Source organism: Gossypium arboreum, chromosome 6, assembly GCF_025698485.1.
Source record: "Gossypium arboreum isolate Shixiya-1 chromosome 6, ASM2569848v2, whole genome shotgun sequence".
Lineage (NCBI taxonomy): Eukaryota > Viridiplantae > Streptophyta > Magnoliopsida > Malvales > Malvaceae > Gossypium > Gossypium arboreum.
The window spans coordinates 124,301,599-124,320,894 of NC_069075.1; the positions used below are offsets into that span (position 1 = coordinate 124,301,599).

Sequence of the window (19,296 nt, forward strand, 5' to 3'; positions counted from 1 at the left end):
ACATTAACCTAGAAATTTCCTTAAAATTTTCTTAGGTCCTCAGTTTATTCTCGGACCATTTTCAATGTATGTTTTGGGCCTCGTAGGCCCATAACAGGGCACTAAGATGTTTTTTGATTGGGTTTAATTTGGAACGAAATTTTACAACCTGTATTTCCTGAAAATGTTAGAGTACATGTCTGGTAACCCGTTAGAGTACATGCCTGGTAACGCCTCGTACCTAGTCCCTTCTCGGGTACGGATAAAGGGTGTTATTCCCATAGTCTCCTTATTATTTTTCTCTCTTGATGGTTATGGAAATTCTTTTGATTTCAAAGTGAAACTAGTGGATTTTTTGTGAAAGGACCAAATTGTAAAGAAAATAAATTCTTTCTTTCTTTCTTTTCTTCTTCACACGTTGGAACTATGGAAAGATGAAGAGAATTATTTATCTTTCTTTCCTTATATACTAAATAAAATAATAATTAAATATAATTAAATGTCCAATCAAAATATTAATAAACTAATATTTATTTAATTAATTTAAAATATCTCCAACATCATCATTACTCTTCAAAATTATCTTCCTTGCTAAATGACTATTTTGCCCCTTGTGATCCTTCAGAATTCCTCCATTGAATCATCACTCATTTTAGTAAATTTGTGATTTAAAACCTCATACTTTTTCCACTTATTTAATTTGGTCCTAATTCATCCATTTTCCTTAGTTTTTAGATCTTTCCACCTTTAAAATATTTGCACTATTGGTCCTTCAAATTTTCTATATTTATATTTTAACCTTCAAATTTTGAGTATTTACTCTTGGGTCACAAAATTTTTCTCACTTTTTCGATTTAGTCTTTACTTTAATTAATACATCATAATATACTTCCTAGATAGATTTTGTTGACACAACTCAAACTTTCCCTTTTGTCACTTTATTTCCTCATTTTACTGTATTAAAGATAATATCACACTTTCTTACTGTAGCAGCTTTCGAGATGTTACAACAATGGTTTAGCCCAGATGGATAACCTAACACATATGTTTCTGTACCCGACTAGCTCGAACGAGCATTAAATGTTTCTCACACTTGTGTATCGTGTTCTTTTACAAAGTTCCATTGGAAAAATCAATGGATATACAGTGTGAAATTGTATCATTAATGTGGATGAAATACGAACTCTGAATATCTATATGTTCATTACTTATTGTCCCAAATATGAATGAATATGACAAGGATATATGATGAAATTTTTTATGATAAAATTGTTGCAAAGTGAAAAATTGGAAAATGGGTTCATGATGAATTTTGAGTTAAAGTTGGTATTTTACCATTTGAAATTATATATGCGGTTTGAACTAAATCTCATACGGTTGATATTTTGAATGCTATGATAGGTGAATTTGTTTCATATTGATTCATGTAATTGTTAAATGGTTAAGGTAAGCTATTTGTTTATATTGTATGAGCTTGCTAAGTATTTTATATACTTACTTGGTTTACTTTTTTTTTATAGATTTTTAATTTTCTGGAACTTGTCTATCGAGAACCATACACCTTTCGTCTCCCAATTTGGTATGCTTTTGATGTTTTGAGCTTGTTATTTTTGGCGTGTACCTAAGAGGATTAAATATTGAAATGTAAAGCTTGTTTTTGTGGTTTGGCACGGTTGTATTTGAATGAATATAAATATTTAAATATATACATATGGTAATTTAACACATAGATGATTATGGCAAAGACATGGATAGTATTAAGTATTTTCTTAGATGATAGCATGAAATGGAAATGGACTTTGGTATGTTAGTTAAATGTTTGCATTTGGTGTAATTGAGTTGTGATATGAAATGATTAAAAGCATTGGTAGTTATGGTACATTTTACTTGATGAAATTGGTAAAAAGTTTTAGGTTATATTTTGAACTTTTCCTATTGATATTTTAGTTAAAGACATAATGCTTGCATATGAATGTTTAGGTATGATTAACTTGTCAAGAATGGTAAAGTTTCCTTATTGTTTAATGGTTGAATTGTTAGTGTTAATAAAGGCATATTGATTGCTTGTTTGTATGATTAGTAAATTAATATTTTGGTCTTGTAATGTACATATTTTGAAGTAGGTCTAAATGGTGTTAAATGGCATTATAAGTCATTTGGTATGAATGGTATGGAAATTGCTTGAAACATGTTATTTATGTTGTACATGGGCTACCAAACGGTCGTGTGTCACACACAACTGGTTGACACGGTCGTATGTGCCACACAAGTTCAGGGTAATTTTAGGTCCACACAGCATCAATTAGTTACAAGGTCTAGAGACACGGATGTGTGTATACTTTCACAAGGTCTGAGCTCTGCCACATGGTTTGGCCACACGACCATTTCCTTCACCACACGATCTCTGCCGTGTTACACGGCCTTGTGACCCCTATTTTCATTTTTATCTGTTATTTTGTAAATGTTTCAAATTGGTCTCGATTTAGTTCTAAACTTGTTCAAAGGCTTTCGTAAGCCTGATTAAGACTTAGTTTTGATTGTAATGCATGTTTAACATGGAATTAACTTGTATTTATTGATTATTGAGTATTATTAAATAAATTGCTTGTGAATGTTTTGATTCTCTGTTGTAGCATCCTATAGCTCGAGTCCGACGACTGGACCGGGTATAGGGTGTTACAAGTTGAACTCTCAAGCTCAAGTAGCTAAAGAAAGCCATACCAACCACATGACTCCTGATGCCAACATTTTCAAATGGATTGATAGTAAGTTCAACTCTGAGGTGAAAGTTGTCAATGGACAGTACATTAAAACAGAAGGAAAATGAGATGTGCTGATTAACACCCCTTCAGGTACTAAGCTTGTCTAAAATGTTTTTTTAGTACCTGAAATAGATAGAAATATACTAAGTATTGGTCAATTACTTGATAAAGGGTATTCCATTATGTTTAAGAAAAAATAATGCTTGATTATTGATCCAAGTGGATGTAATTTTATGTTAGTAGCCTTGACTAATAGGAGCTTTGTCTTTTACTGGAATAAAGCTACTACTAGTGCTTATACAACTACATTGGATGAGTCTAAATTGTGTCATAGGAGGTTGGGTCATGTCAATTATAGATCTTTACTTCATTTATCCAAGGAGGATTTGGTTGACAACTTTACAGAAACGGTCGAGCAACAAGGTGTTTGTGAAGTGTACCAGATGGGGAAGCAAACTAGGCTTCCATTTCCAGTAAACAAGGCTTAGAGGGCCTTTGAAAAACTACAGTTAGTTCACACTAATGTATGTGGTCCTATGAAGACTTAATCTTTGAATGGCAGCAGGTATTTAATCCTTTTGATTAATGATTATTCTAGGTTTTGTTGGGTTTATTTCCTTAAAACGAAGTCAGAGGTTGCTTCTGGATTCTGAAAATTCAAGGTAGCAGTTGAGACTCAATCAAGTTCCAAGCTCAAAATTATAAGATTAGACAACGGGGCAAAGTACACTTCTGATTTGTTTCAAAAGTTTTGTGAAGAGTCAGGGGTTGAACATCAACTCACCAACACCTACACACCTCAGCAAAATGGTGTTTGTGAAAGAAAGAATCGAACCCTGATGGATATGGCCAAATTCTCATGTTTGAAAGAAACTTGCAAAAAAAAATTCTGGGCTGAAGTAGTAAACATTGTTGCCTATCTTCAAAACATGCTACCAACCAAAGATTTGTTGGATAAAACTCCATTTGAAGCCTGGTTTGGATTCAAAACTTCAGTTGCACACTTAAAAATCTTTGGTTGCATCTGTTATGCACATGTTCCTCCTGTTAAGAGGGACAAATTAGAAAAGAAAGTTAACCTAGCATTTTTATGGGCTATAGTAGTGTCAAGAAAGGCTACAGGATACTTGATCCATTAGCTAACAAGGTGTTTGTAAGTAAGGATGTAGTGTTTGATGAGAAGTCAACATAGAACTGGGATAAATTTGGGCCAAAAAATGTTACTAAAGATTTAGCAACTAGGCCGAATGAAGCTGATCAGTTTGAGGAAGAAATGGATTATGATGATTTGCCTGTTAGAGGAACCAGATTAATTAGTGAGGTGTATGAAAAGGCTGACATAGCTGTTATTGACCCAATCAGTTATGAAAAAGCAGAAGCATTACAAGGCTAGAAGGAAGCAATTTTGAATGAAATGAAAATGATACACAAGAATCAAACCTGGGAGCTGGTTGTTTAGAGTCATAGGTGTAAAATAGGTGTTTAGAGCCAAGCACAATGCTGATGGAACCTTAAACAAGTTGAAGGCAAGGTTGGTTGTGAAGGGTTTCAGCTAAAGGTATGGTGTTTGTAACACTTCTCACCCATATTCAACGTCAGAATAGGGTTACGGAGCATTACCGTACTTACAACACATTTAAACATACTTTTCACATACATTTAATCAATTCATACAATCATCATTCAATCTCAATCAATTTGTTCCTAATACAAGCCTACTAGGCCCTAAACATACATTGGGAGTGGTTCGAGACTAAATCGATAACTTAGGAAACTCTCACGAAACTTTGAAATTTTTTCTCAAAACAGGGGACACACACTTGTGTGGCCAGACACACGGCCACCAGACATGCCCATGTCACAGGCTATATGGACATTCGAAATGGGAGCACATGGTTATGTCCCAGCCCGTGTCTAACCCCGTGTAACTCTCTGACTTGGGTCACACAGCCCACACACACACTCGTATGGCTAGCTCGTGTGCCCTAAAAATGGCCATACACGCCCGTGTGCCTGGCCATGTGCTAGGTCGTGCCAAACCTGTAGGGAATATTGACTTATGCCATACGGCTAAGTCACATGCCCGTGTGTGAGGCCGTATGGAGCATACTGACTTAATTTCAAAATCAACACCAGGGGACACAAGGCCATGTACTTGACCGTGTCCCTGCCCTTGTGGATAAAAATAGGCTATTTTCCAAGCCAATTTTGCCACCCAAATTTCATGTGCCTACACCACAATTCAAAGGCACCAACTCAAGGCATAATAAGCATTAAATCAATTTCATACCAAGCATATTCTATACCATTTCATTACCCATAAATACAAATCATAAAATACCACATTATGCCATCTAATTTCATACTTAAATTCACACATATACAATTCAATTAACTAACACTCCAAAATATGCATCTTTTAGCTTAGTTTCACAAAAAAAAAAAAAACAATGTCTATAAATCATCCATTTAACACTCATGAGACCTATTACCATCAAACATAACATAACCATCAACCAACTCACTATACAAAACATAAACATATATATATATACACACATGATTCAACATGCCAAAATAAACCAAAATAAGCCATCACTCATGGTTGCTCATATACATACCAAAACATAAACATTTACAATGCCAATTCATATGGCCAAAATCATTAACAAGACATAACCAAAATGACCAAAGTCCCTATACATGCCATATACTTAGAATACCAAGTTCATAGGTACCAAGAATAGGTGGATAATGTGACGATGTCTCCGACGATCCCCGAATCCAAGCTAGCTTTGAATTCACTATAAAACATAGAAAAATAAATTATGTAAGCTATAAAGCTTAGTAAGCTCGTATGACATAAATTTGATATAATCATAAAAACATAATTTAACAATTGATCATAAGTATAATAATTCACATCAACTAACAAACCGCTCAATTACTTATTCACAAATTTATATACTTTCTTCACCATTTCTTCGATTCATAGCTAATATGGTTTATGCACATACCTGTACCATCTCGTACTAATCTCATTTACATTTTCATCTTTCATTGACCCATTGAACCATTCAGAATAGAAGTTGGATACTCAAGGTTTTCACACGATAAGTACCTATACCATGGCCCGAAGCCAAATCAAGGTAACTTATCTCCAAAGTACTGATATCATGGCCTGAAGCCAATTCAGCTGATATGCATGGCCCGAAGCCAAATCGGTATAACTCACACCCGATGTGCTATATCATGGCCCGAAGACAACTCAATATATCCCCTAATGACATGTCACTAGCATCCTAAACTATTCCTAAGGTTCAACTAGGATTTCGAACGTCGAATCTTCGTCAAATCATTATTGTTTATATATACAGGCTCGTATTTGAAATATATGCAGTATCAAAGCATATGAAATACATTTCTATTGAAATTTATCACATGCGAACTTACCTCGAATGTGGAAACGATGAAATAAGTCGTTTAGTCGATAACTTTCGTTTTTCTCTGATCTAGATTCGAAGTCTTCTTTTCTTAATCTAAATATATTAAAATTTAACTTATTTAATCATATCTCTATTCAATTTAATCCAAAACACATATTAGGGCTATTTTACACATTTTCCCCCAAAGTATCACATTTTTACAATTTAGTCCTTATTACACAAAATCACAAATTGATGCAAATTTCAAGACACCATGCTCAGCCGACTTACTATTATGCCCCTAACAGCCCATATTTTTCATTCATTTCACATTTTATCCACCAATTTTTAACATTTCTCAATTTAATCCCTATTTTGCAATTTCACTAAAAATCACTTAACAAAACTTGTATATCTACCAAGAAGCATTCATAATCGATCAAGAAACTTCAAAATACACATGTATTCATCAATGGAATTATTCAAAATCTTTAATAGTTTTCCAAAATAGTCCCTAGGCTAACTAGTATTCGTTGTAACGATCACAAAAACATAGAAATCATTAAAAACGGAACAAAATACATACCAATTTTAGCCAAATGAAGTAGCCAAAATTTTGAAAGCTTTAAAATGGCTTTACCCACCCTAATTTCAGTTAGAAGAAGATGATAGTGAAGAAAATGGCTTTTAGTTTTATTAGTTTATCATTTATTAACTAATTTACCTTTTTAACCTTAATTAAAAACCATCAAATAACATGATAATATGTCCATTAATGTTCACTCTCACTAATCATGGTCTAATTACAACATAACGACCTTAACTGTAAGGTTCTATAGCTATTAAATGCCTTTAGCTAATAGAACAACACTTTTGCACTTTACGCGATTTAGTCCTTTTTCTCAAATTGACCATTTAAACGATAAAATTTCTTAACGAAATTTTCACACAATCATAATAACATGTTATAAACATTAAAATAATAATAAAATAAATATTTTGACTTCAAATTTGTGGTCCCGAAACTACTGTTTCAATTTGACTAAAAACGGGTTATTACAATGTTGAATACTTTGAGATCTTTACACCTGTAGAAAGATTAGATACCATAAGACTTTTGCTTTCCTTGGTGATGGTCATAAAACTAACTATAAATACAAAAAAGGCAACCGTACCCTATCAAACAATAGCATAGCTATGGTGAGTAGAGAATATCGTATCCACGAGGACTAAAAGTATTAATAATTATCGTTTTTCTATTATTTATCTGACAATTTGGAGTGATGGTTTTAATATAAATTTACTAAACTAATTTAACTAAGAACGCAACAAAGAATGAATCAAGGAAATAATCGAATATTAACCAATAAGATAGACAATACCCAAGAAAGAATCCACCTGGACTTCACCTATTATTAAGAATCTGAATTAAATGATTTATTCACTTGTGTCTTGATCTGTAGAAATCTAAATTATGTTAATATCTCTTTCGAAAGTAAGAACAGCTGACTATAGGTTGATTAATTGAAATCTCTTTCTAATTAAAACTCATATCATCATATTAACTCGATTTATGGATTCCCTTATTAGATTTGACTCAAATTCGATAAATTTATGTCGTCTTATTTCTAGGATTGCATGCAACTCCACTTAATTATGCTAGATCTAATCTTAAATAGGGACTTTTTGTAACACCCCGTACCCGAGACCGTTGCCGGAGTCGAACACGAGGTGCTAACCGACTTAATTCATTTACTCTCACAGTCCATTTAAAAATTTCCAGACGACTGGCTAACTGCATCACTGTCACCTTAAAAATCATAACTTGAGTTCCACAACTCGAAAATCAGTTTCGTAATTTTCCCCGAAACTAGACTCATATATCCATCTACAGATTTTTTTTCTAGAATTTTTGGTCGGGCCAATTAGTACAGTTTATTAGTTAAAGCCTCCCCTGTTACAGGGTGCGACTACACTGACCTTCATGCATTATGATTTGGATATCTCCCTGTACAGGGCTTCAATACTGATGCTGTTTGTTTCTATAGAAACTAGACTCAAAAAGGAATCTATACATATATGGCATGACTTCTAAATGTCTCTGGTTAATTTATAATGAATTTCCAAAGTCAGATCAGGGGATCCAGAAACCGTTCTGGCCCTGTCTCACGAAAACTTTAACATCTCATAATATACTGTTCATATGAATGTTTCGTTACTTTCCTATGAAAATAGATTCATCAAGGTTCCATTACATAATTTATTCGCTATTTAATTCCATTCCTACTATTTTTAGAGATTTTTCACATCCACATCACTGCTGCTGCCAGCATCTATTTTTAAGGTAAACTTTACCTATTTCATGATCCTCCATGGATCAACTAGAGTTTGTCATACATATACCAAAAGTGATTATGAATAACCATTCCCATGACTAACGGTTACCAACATTTCCATACCTCTCGACGGACGACATACAAAACGATTATAATGCTATGATCAAAGTGTACTTAAGCCATTTTCGCATGGCTATCCAAATTTACACAAAACCGAAAGGTACATGACCTACAACAAAAGGGTAGTCCTATACATTAACCAAAATATCCTCTCACTACTAGTCTATTCTATACATGCCATAAGATATTCCAAAACGTAGCAGTACCAAACAGGTGGATGGTGATAATGTGACTAGTTGTTGACGATCCCCGAGCCTGTAGCTTCCAAATGAGATCTATAAAGCAGAGGAAACAAAGTACACGGAATAAGCATTACAATGCTTAGTAAGTTTTAAGCCGTGTCAACGGATAACAATCAAATTATAACATAGTTGTTCGTATTTTTATTTCACTCTTCCTTGGCATACCATCCCTTTTCCGAATATGCACGTCTCATCATATGTAATAGGCAGATAAATTCTCACTTGATGGTGACCTCTTATGATCATAGGTACATTACATTTTTTTTTTCCCTGACTTTCCACATTGACCAAATGCACAATAATCATAGAACAGTCTCATTGCTTACTCACATGTGCATCACATAACGACCTTGTGATTTAGTCTAAATCAAACTTAAATATAATCTCAAAATACATACCTGACCAACTTAACGCATTGAGCGTATTTATTACTAATTGTCACTGTGAAGTCGCATAATCTTACGCTTTACTTGAATCTTCAGCAAAACCTTTAGTTCGGGGCTTACCCGGACAAAATCTCCACACGTAGTCATCGGGTCATTAGAGCTCGGATATAGTACGAGCACGAAGCCTACGGTCATTAATCGGTGATAATATTCTCGCATAAAGCCTGCGGGGTTTTAACCTGGATATAGTACTAACACAAATGCCCTTCGGGACTTATCACATTTATACACTTCCACATCCATCACGTTGGCCACTCGGCCCTATCACATATATACACTTTCACATTCATCACATTGGCCATTCGGCCTTATCACATATATACACCTTCACATTCATCACATCGGCCATTAGGCCTTATCACATATATATACACTTTCACATTCATCACATCGGCCATTAGGCCTTATCACATATATACACACTTTCACATTCATCACATCGGCCATTAGGCCTTATCACATATATATATCTCATACATATTTCATATTTTTCTTGTACATCAATTTCAGCAATAGCTTATAAGCAACTCAAATAGTTTCATCAAAGTTTACAACAAAACACATATTCACTACAAGCAGTTTTCCTGAGCAACAGTCACTAAATTGTTTATAACTGGAGCTACAAAACTCAAAATCAATTGCCGTTAATTTTCCCCGAATGTAGACTCATGTATCTTTCATCCATAAAATTTTCAGAATTTTAGGTGTGGCCAATCAATACCAGATTTTTCTTAAAGTTTTCCCCTGTTTCACTGTTCGACTAATCTGACCACTCCTCACTACGAATCAGATTTCTCATTGTACAGAATTCAAAATGTGTTATATTCAATTTCATTTGAAACTAGACTCATTAAGGAGTCTAAGCATATAAATTTTACCTTATAAACATTTTTGTACAAATTATAACAATTTTCTAAAAACAGAACAGGGGATTTCGGAGTCATTCTGACACCGTCTCACACAACTTTAAATATCTCTTTATAGGAAATTTCTTTGCTCACACGGCCTCTTTTATAAGGAACTAGACTAATTAAGCTTTGATTACATATTTTATTCAGCCTATAATTCCACACCAACAATTTATGGTGATTTTCTAAAATCACGTTACTGCTGCTGTCCTAAGCAAATTATTACAATTTGCTCTTAAATTTCCAAGTCCAAACACTTATGAACTTACCATTTGAGTTTAAAACATATCATGGCCACATCATATCTTATTAAATCAACTCATTATGTTCTATTATGATTGAATTTACTCAACGTTTAATCACTTAAAACTTACCTCGGAAGTGGTCGACGATTAGATGTCCACGGCTATTCATTTACTTTCTCTTTTCCCCTATCCGACTTTGATCCTCTTTGCTCTTAAGCTTAAGTAAAACAATAGATTTGCTTAAGTACTTAACTAATATTATTCACTTAACAATCACATTTGGCAATCACATATCATTTAATCTTTGATTAACCAATTTAACACATACCAAAATCCAATCATACATCTAACCTTTATCTCAATACCAAACCGAGTTATAAGATCATACATTATACTAAGCATATCATTAAACATACCTATTCAATTTAGCTAATTTCATAGCCGATTAATCACCTTACCCCACATTACTCAATGCCGAATATTAACCCAACATCACAAGCATAATCACCATGAAACTTACCTTAATACACATTTTATCTCATTTCCGAATGCATATATCATCAAACAAATATTTATTCACATAACAACAATTCATTCACATCAAAGCATAGTCGAATGCATCATTCTTCTTAAATTCAAAAATAAATACATAGGCTAACTTCAAAATCTATTTAACAACTTAACTTTATAAACACATATTCGGCTAGGAAGAAAGATTGATAATTTAAACAACACAACTCAAATTCTTACAATTTAAGCTTAGAAATTTCTATTCATGTAAATTTTAGCAACATGGAGTCCATTAAACACTCCAAAGTTTCATTTGAACAACAATTGTTCAATCTTCTAGCATAATTTCAATCTGGACAGCAAGCATTATTTAACATTCAGGCTGTTTTATTAAACCATCCGAATAGCTTAATTAACACCAATTTATAGCCCCTTGAACAATGAATTAAACCCATTCGATTAGCAACAAAACTAATATTTAACAACCATTGTTCTCTTTTATTTCAAGCATGCGAGAGACCAATTTCTCCTCATATTACAGCACATTCAAATCAGCATTTACATCTGGAACAATTTGTTTTCAGCTGCAAATTTCCAGCGATCATTTATGCATTTAATTGTCAAATTGTTACGTCACTACTAACAATTGAAACTTAGTAAGAATAACATAATATTTTAGCTATTAAACTCAATTTATCAACCCCTAATTGGCATGAAAATAGAACCATTAATTTGTTCAAATTTTGGACAGATAACGAAGGCACAAAATTGGACGGTAGTAATTTTACAACTAATCCAAGAGCTTTTCTTTTCTACAACCCACATTCATGCCTTCCAACCACAACCCATCATCATTTTTCTTTACAACATAGATAAAGATAGAGGAGAGCTTAGAAAACTTACCAACTTAGGATACAACTCCTAACAAGCTAAATCCTTAGTTTCCTTCAACATGCAAGTTGTCTCCATTTTTTTTCTTTTGTTGCAGCCCTCTCCTTCTTCTTCGATGGATTACCGGGTTACTTGAAATTTCAGCTACCTAACTAGCTAAAATCATAGTTTTCCTCCTTCTAGCCATCTTCTAAGTCAAAATTAAAGCAACCAAAAACTTTCTTCTTCTTGTACTGCTAAGAAGAACAAGATGATACTTTTTTTTCTTTTCTTCACCCTTCATCCCTTATTTTATTACTAACTGTTTTATTTTATTCTTTCCAACATGAAGCATTAACACACCATGCTTAAAATATGCTATGACCCATAGCATGGCTTACCACTAGCTCAAATTTTGGGCAATTTGACATGCAACCCCATCATTTCTATAACATGCATTAATAGGCCACTTTACATTTGCCTAGCACATTTCTAAATTTTCTCACATAAGTCCTATTTACTAGAATTCACCTACAATTAAACAAAATTCAAATATGAAATTTTCACACATGCATATATACATATAATAAGCATCAAATATGACAGCTAATTATTTGTATGACTCAGTTTTGTTGTCCCGAAACCACTTCCCGACTAGGGTCACATTAGGGGTGTCACACTTTTTGTCCACTGAATTAAGCACATTAAACATGAATTAATATCTCAAAAATATTAAAACAAGAAATAAGCATACATAATTGATAACAAGAATCAAGGAATAAAAGGATTCATCATAGGTTTCATCCTCCCTAGGTATCTAGGGAATTAGTTTATAATCCTGAATGCAAACATCTCAAAGTCAGAAAAACCACAAGACATAAGAAAATCAATAAAACTTTGAAAGAAATTAAAATGAGATTTTTGATCTTGATGGAGATCCGCTTCTAAGTTGATTCTGATGGTGTTCTTCGAGTGTTTTCTTCGATCTTCTCTGATGGCTCCCTTATGTCTTCTTGTAATTAGAATTTATAGACTTTATAATGCTCAGAAAGCCTAAAAATTGTGTTTTTCTATCTATTTGGGAAGAAGGGTGCGAAATCGACACAGGCTAGCACATGAGAATGTGTCTAGCCCATGTAGCACACATGGGCATGTGTCCTGCCCGTGTGGAAATGGCCAGGACGTGTGACTCCTACAAACAACTCTATTTGTTCGATTTTTGCTTATTTTTTGCTCCTTTCGCTCCCAAATGCTCTCCTAAGTATAGAAAAATTAATTTAAATGATTAGGAGTATCAAATTCACTAATTTTCATAATTAATCATTCAAAAATGCATTAAGAATGGGATTAAAATATGTTACTTGTATAGCTTACCACTTGGCAGCTTAAAGGAAGTGGAAGATACATCAAATTGATGTGAAATCTGCCTTTCTTAATGGATTCCTCAAGGAGGAGATATATGTTGAACAACTAGATGGCTTCAAAGTGGCTAGTGAAGAAGCAGAAGTCTACAAGCTCAAAAAGTCTTTGTATGGCTTAAAACAGGCACCAAGGGCCTAGTATGACAAAATTGATAGTTATTTGTCAAGTTTGGGATTCGAAAGAAGCATCAGTGAGCCAACTTTATATGTGAAGAAAGCTGGAGATGAAACTCTTCTAATAGTCTCCTTATATATGGATGACTTGCTAGTGACTAGTGGGACTAATGAATTGCTAGCTAAATTTAAAAGGCAAATGGAAAATGTATTCAAAATGTCTGATCTAGGTGAAATGACCTACTTTCTTGGTATGAATGTATCTCAAACTTAGCAAGGCATTTTCAAAAGTCAAAAGCCTTTTTCCTTGAAAACCTTGAACAAATTTTGCATACAAAATTGCAAAGAAGCTAAAACTCTATTGCTATTGGTGGAAAACTTACGAGCCAAGATGATTTTGAAAGGGTAAATGAATCTAGTTATAGAAGCCTAGTGGGGTGTTTACTTTATTTAGCAGCCTCAAGACATGATATTGTATTTGTTATCAGTCTTTTGTCTAGATTCATGCATAGTTGCAATGTGATTCACTTACAAGCAACAACAAGCGTTCTAAGATACATTAAAGGGACTCTAAGCTATGGAGTCAAGTTCACTAAGGCTAATGACATGAAACTTATTGGTTTTGCAGATAGTGATTGGGATGGATCCTTTAATGACATGAAAAGTACCTTAGGGTACCTATTCACCTTAAGATCAATTATTTTCTGTTGGAGTTCGAAAAGGCAAGCCATTGTAGCTTAATCAACTGCTAAGGCTGAATATGTTGTAGCTACTGTAGTTGTTAATCAAGCCATTTGGTTAAGGAAACTCTTGGTTGATTTGAATTTGCACCAAAAGAGAAGCAACAAAGATTAAATGTGACAATCAATATGTTGTTGCTATTGCAAAGAATCCAATGTTTCATGGTAAAACAAAACATTTCAAGATTAAGTTTCATTTTGTCATAGAAGTGGAGCAAGCACATGAGATCAAACTGGTTCATTGCAATTCTAAAGATCAATTGGCAGACATCTAGACAAAACCTCTTGGGACAGAAAGGTTTGAGAACTTAAGAGCCAAATTGGGAGTTTTCAACAAAAAGCCAATGAGGAGTGTTAAGAAATGGCTTACATGCAGCTAAGTCTATTTTTCGTTGCATGCATGTTGCAGCACGACAACATGCTAATTGGTTGTTTTTTGCTACTTAGTTACATTTAAACTAAGTTAGTAAGATGTTTGTTGTGATTAGGTGTTGATTAACTTGATACAATTAGCTTTTCTATGTGTACAAGTTTAGTTTTATGAGTTTCAAGATGTATTAATGGTGTTAGGTAAGTACTAGGTGATAGTTTTTCTTTTCACTCCTATTGATTGCTTGTTTATATGTAGGCTTGACATCTAATGATGACTAATTCTTTCAGCCATTTGTTTCTCTATTTGGTCCTAAAACAATCACTTTGTTGTTTTTTATTAAAAAAACACCAATAAGTTTTTCCCTCAATAGATTATAATAGCATAGCCTTTAGTAGTTTTATCTAAAGATACTAGCACCCTACCACTCTAGGCCTCCAACGAAATTGCAATATGCTTCACTTGGGCCAAACTTTCTCTTTTCACTAGTATCTTTACCAACTCTTGGTATTTTCAATGGAGGTGCATGTTTTCTATTGTACCATCATAAACTCCTCGTTTTCCTAAAAAATAAAAATCATATGAATATCTGATTCTTTTAGTCAGAAACAGTAAAGCAGGATTGAAGTTCCCATTCTTACCCAAAAGCAAGTAGGGTTTCATACTTAGACCAATCTTACGAAATAAAATTCTCTCCTCTTCACTAAAAGTTTCCAAATCAGTTGGGAGATATGTGGGATCGAGATGCGCCTGCACTTTAGCTAAAGCTTTATTGGTCTTTGTCAACTCCCCTTTACCCTAGGACCACAAAGTTAGAAAGATGGCATAAATCAGAAAGTATGTCACAGTTTTAAAACGTTGGAGAATCTTGTTACACTTTTTACTTACAGTATTTGTAATTTACATGAGCTAGTTTCTTCTCTAGATGTCTGACTAGTGAAGCCTGTTGAGTCAATGCTAAATTTCTCTTAATTTCTTCCACTTCATCGGAGCTTGGTTGGTGCCCCTAACGAGAGGTTGCAGCAGTGGTTTCTGCGAGAGTGTTGGCAACCAAAGGAAGTGTAGAAGCTTTTATATTAGATCCAACCAAGGCTAGGGCCCTCCCTCATGCTTCCTCTTCCTCCTCCTGCCGAAGATTTTTGGCTTTTGCATCTCTTTCAATGTATTTGTTACAACAGGTGGCAAGAAATCATTGCTCCTGTAAAATACAAGGAATAAAATTCCTTGTTTCTGGAAAGCAATGCCTGCTGCCAATCGCTACATGTACAAAATCCATGTGCAATAAGCAACAAGTATCTAATGAAGCACCATCCAAAGGAAAACAAAAAATGGCAAGTTGCAAATAGCTTGATATAATAGAAAGTAATCAACGATGGTAGCCAGAAGGCATCAGAAAACTAAGTTGCCAGTTAAACAATTAGATTTACATTTCAAGATGCAACAATATCAATAATCTCTCACTTTAAGCTCTTCAGCCATTCTTTCATTGCGTGTATTTTCTACTCCAAGTTTAATGGCCATCTTAGCAATTGCAGGTCTTTCCCATAACTTCACAATAGCCTGTGCCAAACCTTGTACTTCCATATTTCTTTCTATAACAATAAAGGAACAGAATCCATAATAAATAAGAGAAATAGTATTTGCTAAAGCATTGTATTTCTGAAAAATTTGCTCTTTACAACCTCAGTGCATGACAATATATAATATCAAAGAATTTTCCTTTGTAACATAATGGATAATAGGGACAAAGAGCGTTACAGTTGTCTTGCAACGTGGTTGCATCACACAATAAATAGGCTAGCAATGTGGCTACGATATACAGCTAATATTGGCAATGTTTTCTGTCTTTTTTCCTTGTTAAGTAGAATGGTAGCTTCATCATATGGGATGACACATAGCTTCTCTCGTGATTCTTGGAATGCCTTGGTCAGGAAAGGTTTAGTGAAGACATCAGCAACTTGATGTTTTGCTGGAACATATCCAACATGAATTTGATTATTGAGCACCATTTCATGAACAAAGTGAAAATCCAAATCAACATGTTTTATTTTCGAATATAGAACTGGGTTGGCAGCCATAGTAGTGCTTGAATTGTCATACCAAATTTTGGGTGGTTCAATTAAGTTGATTTGGAAGTCTGATAACAGGGACTGTAACCATATAATTTCTGAGGCCATATCAGCAAGGTTTCTGTATTCTACTTCCTCAGTTGATCGAGAGATAGACCTTTGTTTCTTGGAACTCTATGAAATAATGTTAGGTCCTAGAAGAACACAGTGACCAGATGTTGATCTTCGTTCATCGACATCACTTCTCTAATCGGCATCGGTGTATGCTATGAGGTTCATTATTTTACCAGTAGTGAAAACTAACCCATGATCTAAAGTGCCTTTTAAATAGCAAAGAATTCGTTTGACTGCAACCTAGTGAGACTCTCTAAGATCTTGCATATATTGAGCAACCTTGTTGACACTATATGATATATATGGCTTTGTGTGGCAGAGGTATTGCAGTGACCCTACTATGCTTCTATAATGTTGAGGATCACTAAGGGCATTACCATCATTTTTAGCAAATTTCTTGCCGACTGCCATTGGTGCTGGTATGGTTTGACTATTCATCATGTTGTTTGAGTAAAAAAGTCCAAGGTGTATTTCTTTTGGTTGATGAAGATACCATTACCAATAGATTGAACTTCAATTCCCAAAAAATACATAGGGCTACCTAAGTCCTTCAAGGAAAACTATTTATGAAGTTGTTCTACTGTATTTTCGATTGTCCCGTGAGAGTTTCCCGTTAGTAGTATATCATCCACATACACAATCATGTAGGTGATATTTCCCCCATACTTAAGAGTAAATAATGAGGGGTCTGCTTTAAAAGAAGTGAAACCAATGGTAAGAAGAAATTCTTGTAGTTTGTGAAACCAGTTTCTTAGTGCTTAACGTAGACCATATATAGCTTTATGAAGCTTGCAAACTAACGTCTTACCTTCATCAGGATATTGCTCAAAACCAGGAGGTTGAGTCATATAGATATCCTCATATAAGTCTCTTTTTAGGAATAAATTGTTGATATCGATGTATCTTAAATTCCAGCAATTATAGGCTGCCAAAGCAAAAACTATGCTGATGGTAGGAAATTTAACAACTGGGCTATAGGTTTCACGAAAATCATGCCCTAGGACTTGAGATAAGCCTTTTCCAACTAGTCTCGCCTTATATCTTGCTATTTTGCCATTCGGGTTGTTCTTTAACTTGAAGAGCCACTTGCACCCTATTAGTTTACGATCAGGTGGTAATTCAACTAAAGACCATGTGTTGTTTGCAATGAGAGCATTGTATTCTGTCATGACTGTTTCTCTCCATTTTGTATCCATTAAAGCTTCTTCGATGTTCTTTGGTTCATGATTCTCAAGTATGGCAGAATAAAGCTTAAGTTTGTAAATGTTGTTTTTACTGTGAGTAATCATGGGGTGCACATTAGTGGGGGGACAGTTGTTGTTTGTTTCATTATCTTCTGGTGTATCATCGTTGGCTAGAGGTGTTTCATATGGAGGAGGTGGGCTTTGAATGAGACTGTCAAAAGGTTCCTCTCGGTTATTAAAGTGACTTGTAGTTGTAAAATGGGAAGCAGGTATCATTGGTAAAGAAGATAGTGGTAAGGACCGAAATTGTATAGTGGAAGAACTTGAATGAGGTAAGGAAACCACAAGCAGAGGAGAGGATTCAAATTCTGTAGGAGCATTTGTCACCAAGGATGACTTGCTAGCTGCAAAAGAGAAAACATGTTCATTAAACAAGACATGTCTGGAGATGTAAATTTTACCAGAGTCTTTGTCAAGACACTTATAGCCATGATGCATTAGACTATAGCCCAAGAAAACGCAAGCTTTGGAACGAAAATTCAGCTTATGCGGTATGAATAGATGGAGATGACGGAAGCATTGAGATCCAAAGATACGTAAGAACTCATAATTTGGAGGTCGTCCATACAGTTTCTCATGTGGTGAGATTCCATCAAGAACAGCAGTTGAAAATTGATTTATGAGAAAAACAGCACTAAGAAATGCATCTGTCCAAAATTGAAAAGGTAGATTTGCTTAAGCTAATAAGGTTATACCCATTTCAATTATAAGCCTATGTTTCCGTTCGACAATCCCATTCTATTGAGATGTATGAGGGCAAGTAACACAATGTTAAATACCAAGGTTGGCCAAATATAAAGTGAAATTTCAAAATTCACCTTCCCAATACGTTTTAACAGCAGTAATAGTGGTGGAAAATTGATTAGAGACAAGTTTCTTAAAAAGATCAACGGCAACAATGGCTTCATCTTTTGATTTCAGTAAATACAACCAACAATTCCTTGAAAAAGCATCAACACATGACAAGTAATATCGATACCCTGATGAAAGCTCATGAGCTGGTCCACATAAGTCAAGTTCGACGAGCTCAAAAGGTTTGGTGTATACGGTGTCTAGGCGAATAAAAGGTAGGCGACGACTCTTTCCCATGCAGCAAGCTTCACACAGAGGAACATGTTGTCGATTACATTTCTTCATGACTTTATTCAATACCTCAACTGAGGGGTGGCCAAGACGTGTGTGCCATAACCAAAATCCAACAGGTAAGGAAGGTGATGTAGAACTAGCAGCATTTGTGACAATGGTTTGCGGAAGGTGAGGTTGAGTTGGTGTAGCGAAAAAATGATGCAGACCATCCTGTTCTTCACCATGCAAGAGAACTTCATTTGTATGCTCATCCTTAACAAGACAGTAAGAAAATCAAAATAAACAAGGTTATCTT

At 34.5% G+C, this 19,296-nt stretch overlaps 1 pseudogene; it reads right to left on the minus strand.

Moving 5' to 3' along the window:
• The window catches only part of LOC108478712 (CRM-domain containing factor CFM3A, chloroplastic/mitochondrial-like), a 39,699-nt pseudogene that overhangs the window by 17,265 nt on the left and 3,138 nt on the right, over positions 1-19,296 (minus strand).